Source organism: Cupressus sempervirens, chromosome 4 (genome assembly GCF_028749045.1).
Source record: "Cupressus sempervirens isolate cs-2001-9-10 chromosome 4, ASM2874904v1, whole genome shotgun sequence".
In the NCBI taxonomy this organism is placed as follows: Eukaryota; Viridiplantae; Streptophyta; class Pinopsida; order Cupressales; family Cupressaceae; genus Cupressus; species Cupressus sempervirens.
This window is the reverse complement of record NC_143121.1, coordinates 587,065,478-587,078,875: the sequence shown is the minus strand read 5'-3', so window position 1 is coordinate 587,078,875 and position 13,398 is coordinate 587,065,478.

Sequence of the window (13,398 nt, the reverse complement as noted above, 5' to 3'; positions counted from 1 at the left end):
GACCCACTTGTGCCCTTACACATATGTCACACTCTCACTATGTTGCTAAGCATAAAGATCGAGCAACTTCTCATAGCGACATTGTCACCATTGTTGATGCTTCCTTGATTGAATGATGAAAACTCCATGATCATCCCCTTACAAATGCAGTGGGTTTACATAGCTTTCCTTTGGTCACCATGTCATAAATAGTAAAGTTTGAGAAAATTCTTATAGTGACAAGGTGACCAAAGTAGAACTTGAAGAGTTCTAACGGAATAGATCAACATTACCTTCTTGTTAATGCATATCTTTAACTACATTTGACACTTCTGACAATCCAATGTGCTCAACAAGGCTAATTAATGGCAAGTAAAAACATAATGCCTATCATTATGTTTGGTTCAACCATATTTCCTTTTTGTGGTGGTTGCTATGTCACTAATAGTAAAAACCTTTTGATTTCTAATAGCAACAATGTGACCACTATTAATGATAAGGATATCTTATAGTGTAGGAAATTCACTTTGAAAACATTCTAATTTACTAATTGTGTCTCATATCTTATAGTTTCTTGGTTGCCATGTTGCTAACAACAAAAGGTACACAATTTCTTATAATGACATGGCAACCAATGTAGATTTTGAAGAGATCTAATAGTAAAGATTATTTTAGGAACTTTAGGGAAAAGAATGAATATTCTTTTAAAAGGTTCCTAGAAAGGGGTATTTTAAAATGATTTTCCCACTCAATTATAAGGAAAAAAGCATACAACCCAAAAAGCTTGCTTAGGGCAACATTTTTGCAAAAATACTAATTAGGGTTTTCTTAGGGTCAATAAAATTAAAATAGATCAAACCCTAATTTGCACAAAAATAACTAGGAAAATTCACTATGAGATATATTCAAAAAGACATGAAGTGAAAACATGACTAAGAGTGGCTTTGTCTAGGGACAATAAATGAGTAAAATTCATATGAGGGCTCAAAATCCATGGGAGAAGTGGACCACAAACTTGACCAATTCTTACTTGACAACTTTGAGATAGAAACAACACAAGAAAGGAAATATACAAGGGCTATACAAAATATACAAATAATTTATAGAATGTGCAGAAAAACCCTAAACTACTATTCATGGAAGAAATAAGTATTTTTTGCGAAAATACCTCTTCAAGAACTATCCATGAACTAGTAGCTCAAGAATATTGCTTGATAAATCTTTCAAGATGTAAGAGACTTCTCCCCATGATGCTTCCACTAGATAAGGACCTAGCCATATTGGATCAAGTTTTCCATGCTTTCCTTTATGCTCAATCCTAGCATTCCACATGAGAACTAGCTCTTCAATTTCAAACTTCTTATTTACTATTTTTCTATCATATAATGTTTTGACTTGAAAAGGTTCTACAATTTTGTATTTTTGAGAGAAGCTTCCTTTCTAGTCTTAGTTAACCCTACCAACTCATCCATCCTTGCCTACATATCATTAATAATATCTTCCTCATACATTTGAATATAATTATATAATCCTACTAGATTGTTCTGAGGTATTCTTTCCTAGATCCCATATATAATATCAAAGGGTGCTACACCTATAGCTTTCTTCATTATTACCCTGTCAACCCATATTTCCAACTATAGTTTATAATCCCATGCCTTTTTGTTATCATCTAGAGTTTTTTTATTACTTTTAACCAGCTTTTTTTTTTAGATTCATCTTGTCCATTTCCTTGTGGATGGTAAGGGGAAGATGTTGATCTTGTTATACCATATATATCAAAAAACTTTATGAAGTCCTTTGAGCTTAAACACATTGCATTGTTAGTTACAATCTTTTGTGGGCACCTAAACCTTGAAATAACATTATTCAAAATGAAACTATCCAAAAATTTCCTGGTGACATTCCTTATAGGAATAGCCTCTACCCATTTTGTAAAATAGTTTGTAGCTACCGAAATCCATGAATAACTAGTACTAGTCTTCAACTAGTTTTAAAGGGGTATTCCCAAAAAAAATCAGCTTACCTACAAATATTTGACAAGCATCACATTTTCCAACCATTACCTGAGCATCTTTGAAAAGAGATGGCCACCAAAATCTAGCTCTTATCACTTTGTGGGTAGTGGTTTTAGCCATATAGTGTCCTCCAAAATCTCTTGCATGCATCTCATTCAATATCTCCTTGGATTTCTCTAGTTCAATGCATTTAAGTAACAGTCCTTCAAAATTTCTCCACCATAAAGTGTTTCTAACAATAATGTAGCTAATGGCCTATAATTTTATACTTATTTTCTCATTATCTATCAAATGGGATGGAGCTTCTATGTGCTACAATTAACATATGACATTTGTGTACCATTCGTAATGATCCATATCACATAACCCTAACCTTAAGTTATCTACTACTAGATTAACCTAATTTGCATCCAAGTTTGAGTAGGCCATAAGCCTTGCTAGTCTTTGACCTCTTACCAATTTGGTAATCTAGATATCAATGTTAAACTCCTGAATCCTATTGATCCATCTCCATCTTCTACTATATACTTCTTGTTGAGAAAATATATCCTTTACGGCTACACTAGTTACAAATTCCACAACAATAACACCTACAAGATAACACTTGAAGGCTTTGACTACTTTTACTTGGGCATGGACCTATTTCTCATTTATCTCATACTTTAATTTAGCAGGGTGAAGGGATTTCCTAAAAAATGCAATAGATTGTTCATACCCTTCTTCATTCTTTTGTAGTAGAACTGCTACCACAATATGAAAAGATGCGAAAGAAAATATGTGCATTGGTTTTGTGTAATCAGAGGTCCTAAGGACTAGAGCATATTTTATGATTATTTTAATTTCTTGAAAGGCTTCTAAAGGTTCACCATCCCAACTAATAACAACTCCCTTCTTGAGCATCTTAGATATAGGTCTACTAATTTCAGCAAAATTTGTAACAAATCTTCTCAAAAATCTTACTTTCCCAAATAATAGTTGTGTTCATTTTACATTCTTTGGCTTAGGAACTTTATTAATGGTAGCTACTCTTTCAAGATCTATTTTCACACCATCCTCTGACACTATATGTCCTAACAATCTCCCTTTTGTTACACCAAATGTACACTTCTTTGGGTTAAGGGATACTCCATATTCTAAGGCCTTAGTGAAAATCTTCTCTAGATGTCTACAATGGTCCTCAACCTTCTTGGAATATGTTGTGAGATCATCTTGGTAAACTACCATAAACTTGTTAATATAATCATGGAGGCCACATCCATAGCCCTCTAAAAAATTGCCCCTTGCATTAATTAGCCCAAATGACATTCTCACATATACATAGGTGCCCCATGGAGTTGTAAAAACTTTCTTAAATTGTTCCTTTCACTTACAAGGACCTAGTTATATCTTGAAAATCCATCCATCATAGACATTAATTCAAAACTAGTCACTTGTTGTAGCATGGCTTCCATGTTTGGTAATCCATAGTTATCTTTTAGGGAGGCAATGTTCAATTTCCTAAATTCCACACATAGCTTTATGTTTCCATTCTTCTCTCATATGAGCACCAAGTTTGATACCCAAGTGGAATGTCTAATTTTTTTAATTATTCCCCCATCCCTCGTCTTCATTAACTCTTCTTGCATTTTAGGAGCCAAGGTGGGATTTACTAGTCTTTACCATTTTCTTTGAACAATATGATATGCTAGAATAAATCTTCTCTGTAGGCCTTAAGGTCATTATAAGACCATGTGAAAAAATGTTTGTATTATCTTAGCAATTAATGTAAGGCTTTCTAATTTCAGCTGATAGATTTTGACCAATATAAACTTTTTTTGGGGGTTTCAGAAGTATCAAGGTTTATCTCTTCTATTTCTTGGGGTTTATGATCTCTGATTCTAGACTTTAGCCTATCTTGGTTATCAAACATGTTCTCCAAAACCATTAACCCTTTGGGGACTTTGTTGGTTTTCAATTGTATAATCTCCTAACCAAAGATTATTTCCTTACCATCTGTGGTTTCAATTAAAGCACTACAATCTACTTCTTGGCCATGGTACTTATCTTCACTTGACAAAAAAAATTAAAATATATCTATCATCCTCAAAGACTTGCCAATGCTCTATATTGTCAGGTATTGAAGGCCTATTTGGTACCTGAATCTGTGAAATTCTAGCAAGTGATACATCATTGGGCTTCAAGGCTACATTTTCCAACAGATCAACCATCTTATTTTGACTCATGAAATAAAAAATGCATCAAATAACTCAATTTGATCCTACACAACATTTCTATATTGCTTTAATCGTCTTCTTTTTTATGCCTAAGTTTCTTTAACTTGGGAAAATACTAATTCAAAATCACCTATAACATGCAACTTCTTGATTCCATGATGGGTTGCAACTCTCATTCTAATAAGAGAGCTTCATATTCTGCTATATTATTGGTGCATGAAAAACTCAAGGTGAATGAATATCTGAATGTGTTCTTTTTAGGAGAAACAAAGACTACTCGTGCCCCTAAGCCTTCTTTAGAACTTGCCCCATAAAAATACATGGTCCACAGAATTGGTGAAACCATACAATATTCAACTTCATTTGCAATCACAATGGGGAGTTTCTCAACTTCTTGAATGACCAGCTTAGCCTTGAATGCATTTAGACCAGTATCTAGAAAGCAAGTGTAATCCTTATAAATCTTATCTTCAAAAATATGATTGAACCTTGGTTCCCTATCTACTATAACAACCTTATCACCTATATGAAAATTAGCATAAGATAAGTCACATTGCAGGCTACCTCCCATAGTAGCACTCCATTTTCTGGAGAGAAACATTCCATACTATGGATGAATATCAACTACAAGGACTAACATTACCAATTCTACATCAAGGTATGCAACTAGTTTGAAAGGTAATGCATTGATAGTACTAATGAAAAATAATTCCCTAGCATCCATGCCTCTACATCTTCCATGTTTGGTGTCTATTTTTAGGCCTAAGGCTTTCATGACTTTGAAAGGTATAATGGTGTTATAGGCTCTTGAGTCTATCATGCAATTCTTAAGAGTTTACTTTTTTATAATTACACTAATAAAAAATGAGTCAATATCCTCCAAATAACCAGTGGGATTTGCTGCTAGGCACTTTGTTTAGCAATATCTCTACTATTACCTATTCCACCCAACCATGACAAGGCTTTACTCTTATGTTCATCAATTCTAAACAATTCAGATAAAGGAACTTTGCTAGTTATTTTGGACAGCATGAATATCATGTTAATGGCTTAAGACATAGTAGGTTTTACAAGCATACCTAGAGCTGTAGTCTTTTAAATAGCAGGCACTATTATTTTCTCAGCAAAATCAGATCCTGACTTCTTCTCTTGCACCAGTTCTCCAAGTGTCTCATTTGTCTAAAATTGTACCTTCTTTTTAGGCTTCCATTTCTTAACCTTACTATCTTTAACCTTTGTTGTCTCTACATTATTTTTCTTAATGTCATCCTTCATCTTATGAGTAATATCCTTTATAAAAATACCAAAAGGCTTAGCAGTTTCATTACCAACTATCCTACTTCTCAAATTTGATTACTATGAACTTGAGAAATCATTTCTACTATAATTCTATCAGTCTCCTCTTTAGAAGGCTTCCTTATATTTATATGATCGACAACTGAGGATGTAACACATATCTTGTCTTCATCATCTAAAAATCTTTGTTGATGGTGTAACTAGTAAATGGCTCTTTAACTAGCAATGCCATGTTCATGTTCTTCTAGTTCAAAATCTACAATCACATATATTAACCATATTACAACTTACATCATTGGGGCATTTTTTTTCTTCTTCCTCCTCATTCTGTACATCTTGATCTACAAGAAATGATTGAGCAAGCACAGAATAATCCGAGGAGTGATGTGATTAACATATGATGCACCAGGGTATGTGCAGGATCATGGTGTACCAAACTATGGCCTTAAGTGCCAGTGAAAAACCAGCAAATCAGGGTTATGTCAACTTGACACATAATTTTAAAGTGGTTCTGGACTTTATATCAAAAAGTTGTAAGAAAATAATCTATAGGAAAATGAATCTAGTTTCTAAACTACAAGGCCTTATCTCGAGAAAAAATTATTTGATTGGTCAAAAGTTTGGATTTTAATGTAGTACTACAAAAATTTCAGGGCGAAAATAAAAAGTAGGTGTATGTCTGACCACCTTAATCATAATCAAATGATAATATTTTTAAATATAATTATAGATATAAAAATTAGACTCATGCCTGGATGTGACACATATTTTTAGTAATTTGTATTCCAAATAAATAATTAATTATGAATTTTCTACTATATTGTTTTCAGAATTAAAAAACTACCATGTCTGACCACCTTAACTAGTTCAAAAAAAATCAAAATTAAGTTTTTTTTTTTTTTTTCTTATACTAGTCGAAGCATAGAATGTGACGCATCTTTTGGATTTCACAAATCTTATACGGTTTGAAAGTTATAGCTATTTTTCAACCAGTATGTCAATCAGCACTTTGTAGCTAACTCCATTAGAAAATAAGTAATAATTACTTACTGAACTCGTAATTTGACAAAACTTACATTTATGAAAAACTAAGAACATTCTTAAGAAACCCTTTTCATTACATCAAATTTTGGTTTAAAAAAAGTCGTCAACTACATGCTTGAAGTAAAAAACACATAAGAACATGCCAAAAACACATTTTCAGGATGTTTTAAAGATGACCATATAAGGTTGGTATTGAAAGATATAGTAGGAATTATAAAGGTATTAATTGTTTTCATTTAGTATCAGGATGGGTGGGAAAAAAGTGGGAATAGATTTTGAAATTCTTTGAGGCATTTCAGAACTACATATTTTTCAGATCGCCACTTTTTGGCACACCATGATCCTGCACATAACCAACATGGCACATCATCATTCATATTAATAGAATTCCTTTGTAGAGGATCAGGGGTACCCTTCTCTTTCACATTTTGGGTCTAATTAGGAATTGGTTTACCATCTTTCCATTGAGTAGTATAGGGGTAATTTTGCAATCTTGGTTGTCTATTGAAATGGTTGTTGTTCACTGCTGCCTTTTCACCAACATTAGTTTTGTTTGTGTTAAAATTTGGTGGGTTTATCTTCTTCAATAAGTCCAATACCTAGCCTATTTTGGCTTCCTAAGGCTTCTTTCCTATAGGAGATTTATCAATCTCTTTATATTTGTTCTTGGGATTGAACAATTTTGGATCATCTCTCCTTCCTAGCTTACCAAATGTGTTTCTATTGTTTTCAATATTCATAGCTACCTTGTAAGCATCCCTTAAAGTTTTGGGATCTTTTTCTCCCAATTGATAAGCCATTTTTCTATCAAAAGAATTGAAATATGTTGTGAGAGGGTATGTGCAGGATCATGGTGTGCCAAAAAGTGGCGATATGAAAAATATGTAGTTCTAAAATACCTCAAAGAATTTCAAAATTTATTCCCACTTTTTTTCCCACCCATCTTGATACTAAATGAAAAAAATTAATACCTTTATAATTCCTACTATATCTTTCAATACCAACCTTATATGGTCATCTTTAAAACATCCCGAAAATGTGTTTTTGGCATGTTCTTATGTATTTTTTACTTCAAGCATGTAGCTGACGACTTTTTTTAAACCAAAATTTGATGTAATGAAAAGGGTTTCTTAAGAATGTTCTTAGTTTATCATAAATGTAAGTTTTGTCAAATTACAATTTTGGTAAGTAATTATTACTTATTTTCTAATGGAGTTAGCTACAAAGTGTTGATTGACATACTAGTTGAAAAATAGCTATAACTTTCAAACCATATAAGATTTGTGAAATCCAAAAGATGCGTCACATTCTATGCTTCGACTAGTATAAGAAGAAAAAAAAAAAACTTAATTTTGATTTTTTTTGAACTAGTAAAGGTGGTCAGACATGAGAGTTTTTTAATTCTGAAAATAGTATAGTAGAAAATTCATAATTAATTATTTATTTGGAATAAAAATTGCCAAAAATATATGTCACATCTAGGCATGAGTCTACTTTTTATATCTAAAATTATATTTAAAAATATTATCATTTGATTATGATTAAGGTGGTCAGACATACACCTACTTTTTATTTTTGCCCTGAAATTTTTGTAGTACTACATTAAAATCCAATCTTTTGACCAATCAAATAATTTTTTCTCTAGATAAGGCCTTGTAGTTTAGAAACTAGATTCAATTTCCTATAGATTATTTTCTTACAAATTTTGGATATAAAGTCCAGAACCACTTTAAAATTATGTGTCAAGTTGACATAACCCTAATTTGCTGGTTTTTCACTGCCACTTAAGGCCATAGTTTGCTACACCATGATCCTGCACATACCCGAGACACACATCTTAATTCAATCTCATAACCTAAAATACCTTGTACATTCCCTTCTAAAACCTTACATTGAAATCAAATGTTGGTTCATTAGGGTTCTTTTTGATGTTGTAAAGTCATTCAACATAAAACCAACATTAGTGTTATCTCCATATTCCTCCTTGAACAATTTTTCTAAATCACTCAAAGAGCCAATGCTATCATCTAGTTATCTTGTAAACTAGTCCCTTGCATCTTTAGTTAATGAATGCACAAACAATGTCATCACCACATCCTCATGTTCTACCTCAAAATTATTTAACATGTCTATAAAAATTCTCAAATGTTCCTCACTAATAAGAATATTATTCCCAGAAAACTTTACAACATTATCTCTTAGGTCAAAAGATATTGGATGTGGAAAACTAGGTATACCTAAGAACGACCTTTGTCTATAGTTTTGCATATATATATATATATATATATATATATAGGTTTCTTCTAAAAACTAGTAGCATTAGATGAGCTTGCTACATTGGTTTGAGTATGGACAACATTTTGAGACTACTATATTGGAACAATAGGAATCTGGGTACTAATAGTAGATGATGAAGTAGGGGTAGATTGAGACATATTTTGGTTAAAGCCTACTAGTCCACAAGTAGGTATAGAAGTAGTGGCTTGGGTGGAAAAATTAGGCCATAAGCATACGGAAAATTTAGACTTGATGAGTTGAATCTTCCTTCTAGTTTCTACTGCTTTGGCTTCATTTTCTACCTTCTCAAGCTCTTTGGCTAGATCCTCCTTCTCTTTTCTAGCCTTTTCTAGATCCAGATCCAATTTGGACATGGGAAGGTTTATATATTTACTTGGTATAGTTTGGGGTTCATTTATTTGGATTCCTACATCCTTACCTTTTCCTTTATCTGTTGGCTTGATAGTAGGTTCTATATTTTCCTTTTGGATAGGCTTATAGGGTTGGACTTGAGATAAGACAGGTCCTTTCCTTTGGCTCATGAGTTTTTCTTGTTCTAAAACCTTGGATCTTAGGCTATCAATATCCCCTAAAATATCAACATGAAGAGCTAAAGTTCCTTCCTCCAATTTCTTGTTCTGATCTTTTAGGGAAGTCATCCTTCTAAGTAAATTATCTCTCCCAATAAGAACGTTCATTGTGGCATGTTCTTTCTCCTTTTCTAAGTGAACATGTTTGGCTTCTTCTTTTGTAATCCACTTCTTTAAAAGTCATATTTCTGAGTATACTTCTTTTGGATCTATAGAGGTTGCTTCTGAATCAGTAGGGTCATCAAGATCTATAAGGTTTATTTCCAAATATTGAACTACTCTAGGATTAAAAGGATCCTATATGAAATTCTTATATCCCAATCTAGGATTGATTTAACCTATCACATTTGGTCTATGTAATGTATCTCCCATTGAGGAAACATTCATGTCATGGCAAGCTTGGTCTTCTTGTAATGGGGTGCTAAACATTCCTCCTAAAAGTCTTGTGGTCTTTGATTCAGAGCTTAATGAAGAATATTCTTTCCCTACCACTAGCTACTATTGAGAGTTTATTGATACACTACCCCTTGGTTTCCAAGTAGGATTTACATCTACTTTCTTCTTGTTTTGGTTCTTCCTACCACCTTGAGGAAAATTAGTATACAATGGTACATTAGGATTGGCCCTTGTATAAGGTCCTGTACTTTTCCTTTTGTTAGTCATGTTATGGGGATTATTTATCAGTAAGCACTTGCTTCAAAACCTTGATCGAGTCACTACCCTATTCTAGGGAAAATATACAATGCAATAACTTTTTGACTTAGAAAAGATATCACAAGACAATATGAATGAATCTAACACATAAAGAAACTAATCACAATGACCCTTGTACTACAATACTTGCTTGATAGATAAGACACTTTATAAGGGTTTTATACGTCATTGTACTCTTGTGGTACTTAGGGTTTTCCCTTTTCTTTTTAAATTATCAAGGTTTGTCAGTAGAAAATCCAAAATAATGACAAGCAATTACTAGAAGAAACTATCTGCATGTATGCAAACAAGACCAAAGAAACTACTATACTAAATTTCACACATAAGCATGTGTTGTACAACTCGCTAGAAAAGTTATCATTTTGATAGTGTTTTTACACTATTAAGCAACAAAATACATAATACCAAGATGATAAAGATCAAAATAATCTAAGGATTAGCTATTTCCCATAATCAACTAGATGACTTTCACATCTGGACCCAACTTCAACAAAATCCTAAGAGATTTCCTACTCTTTTGGTTCTACAAAAACAAGGTGGGTGCACCTGAGGGACAAAAGATTCAAAAATTGATACTACTTCCACACTTCATTCATTCATTGACATTTCATTGCAATATTCATCACTTATAGAAGATTTTTCAAAATTCTTCTTACATCTACAAATAATTTTGGATAATAGTAGCTAACTAAGACTCAGAGGTTAAGTGTAAATAAGTGCTAACCATCTATGTCATTCTTCATATATTAAAGTAAAAATGATTTGGTTTTAAGCTTCATGCTCATCCATGGTTTCTTCATATGCAAACTAAAATAATTGATCAGTGCCTCATGCATTGGGATTAAGAGTCTATCCAATTTCTTGACCTAATTGATTGCATTGTAACCAATATTGTCAACAAATCTTCATAAAACTCATTCTTACATATATCCTTCTTACTATATGGAGATCCTATCACATTCACTAAAGCATTTACTCAATTTTTTGAATTGAAAGCAATAATGAATTGACATACAACTTATCCTAGTTGTATTAAACTAAACAAGCTTTGCTCATACAATCTCAAAATAACCAGATAATAAGATGGAGCCAAGATTCAGAGAGAAAAGACCTGGGGATAGCTCATTTTTTATTAATTCTCTTTTAAAATTATAATATTGAAATATAACTCAAAACAACTCAAGATAAGACAATATAATCATATGCCATTAATGCATTCTTAGATGTTGCAGGGAAAATACATCATAAGACTTACATTAAGTACTTGACTAACTATATTCTAGCATAACTAAAAAAATAAACAAAGACTTGGACCCTTTCTCTAGCCTTGGAATCTCACTTATATAGTGTGAGATGCAACAAGCTTTAGGCATAGAGAAACTGATAGCTATCCATAAGATAGAAAGATATTTACATTATTACTATCATAAAAGATAAAAATTTGTGCAACAAAAAAACTTTACATCACAAATATTCTTTTGTGGGGACCACTTTTTGATACACTTTCCATGGTAAGGATTTATGATTTTCTTTGTTGTTTTTGTTCGTTCTAAATGAGATGGGCCTTGTTTTGGTAATTGCAAGCTAAGCTAAACCTAAGATATTCCATCCATGTCATCTTGTACTGATAGATTAACTATCACCATCTATTGTCCTATTACTAAGTCATCATTTTGGGGCCTAGTTTCAATAACTACATGTGGTTGCCTACACTTTTCCACTTCTACTTTTACTAATGTGTCAATTATTTGTACTTTATCTTGTTCCATTTCATCATCATCAGTTTCACAATATGCTAACTACTTTGCATGAACAAAATCTACCATCCACTTTTCAAAAGGTGTGTCATTTGACCAATTAAAATTGAGAATAACATATTGTTTTCTCATCATGTATTGCCCTAATTTATTAATTTCAATAAAATGTATTCTTAGGGAATCATAAAATGATTTCACTTTTCCAACTTCTTAATTTGTATTGCCCGACCATGCATTTTCTTTATGATTTATGACCTTATTCATTCAAAGGCATAATAGGTCATTCAATTCTTGGGCCCATTCCTCTTTATTTTTTAACTTATACTTTTCATCTATGGCATGTGGGAAGAGTTCAAAACTAATACTCTTATACTTGTCAAGATAATTTATGATCCTATTTTGCAATACAATTCTCTCATCATCAAACTCTAATAGATCATTGGTCAAAACATAAGTTTTTTCTATATACTCATAAGATAAACAAATAATAGAAAAACACATAAGAGTAACATTTTTTTTTCCTTCTACTCCATTTGTTGACAACTTTCTTTAGGGCATCATCATTTTCTTTTAGCTCATCCCATGTATTTATTACCTTTTCTAATGGCTCATAAAAAGTTAGCCAATCAATCTTATTAACAAAATACATGATAGTTTTCCTTAATCTATCCTCATATTGGATCTCTAACTCTACATGCAACACCTACAGTTTACTCTTTTCTTCTTCAAAATCCTCTGCAATGTAATACTAAGGTCTCTGTAGTGTGTCTAGAATCTCAATAAGTGGAGTGAATTTAAAAGGCTCCACTAGCACAGATAAGGATAAGTGATCCTAGACGTACTAGATTTCCCTTGGTGTCCCATCACTTTATTTTATAGTTCAATTCTCTTTCAAAATTCTTTATCATAGGCAGCTAAAACATTCTCATACTTGTCCTATACCTCTAACCTTTCTCTTTAATCCCTTTGAGTTGTGGCTAAAGTGAAATTGGCTGATCCAACACCTAATTTTGTAGCCTCTTCACTTTTCGTTTCCTCATCTCTCTTCAAAATTCTAATGTAGCAATGAAAATTCCCCCTTGGGATCCCAACTATCCCACCTACTCCTTACAAATTTGTTCATCTTCTATATGTAATGGGGATTGAGTGGGTGAATAATCCTCTACCTAAGGCATTTTTTCTTTTTCTACCTTTTGCCTCTTGGGCATAGGCTCATCAGGTCTCTCCTATAGAATAGCACTGGTTGACCCTATTATTTGTTTTTTTTTATGAACTATGGGCCTTTTAATCTAGATTATATTGTAACCACAATTTGTTTGAACAACCAATTGCCCTGATCCTACTGCATTGGTAAAAGAAAACCTCCTCATGACCTCGTGGACCCTATTAGAATAATAATTAATAAAAAATAATTTATTCTCATTCATTACTTCCATAATCTCAAGAAAATTAGTCATCAATTTATTTAATTTATCTACCTCTACTTTTGCATCATCTAGAGGCTTATACT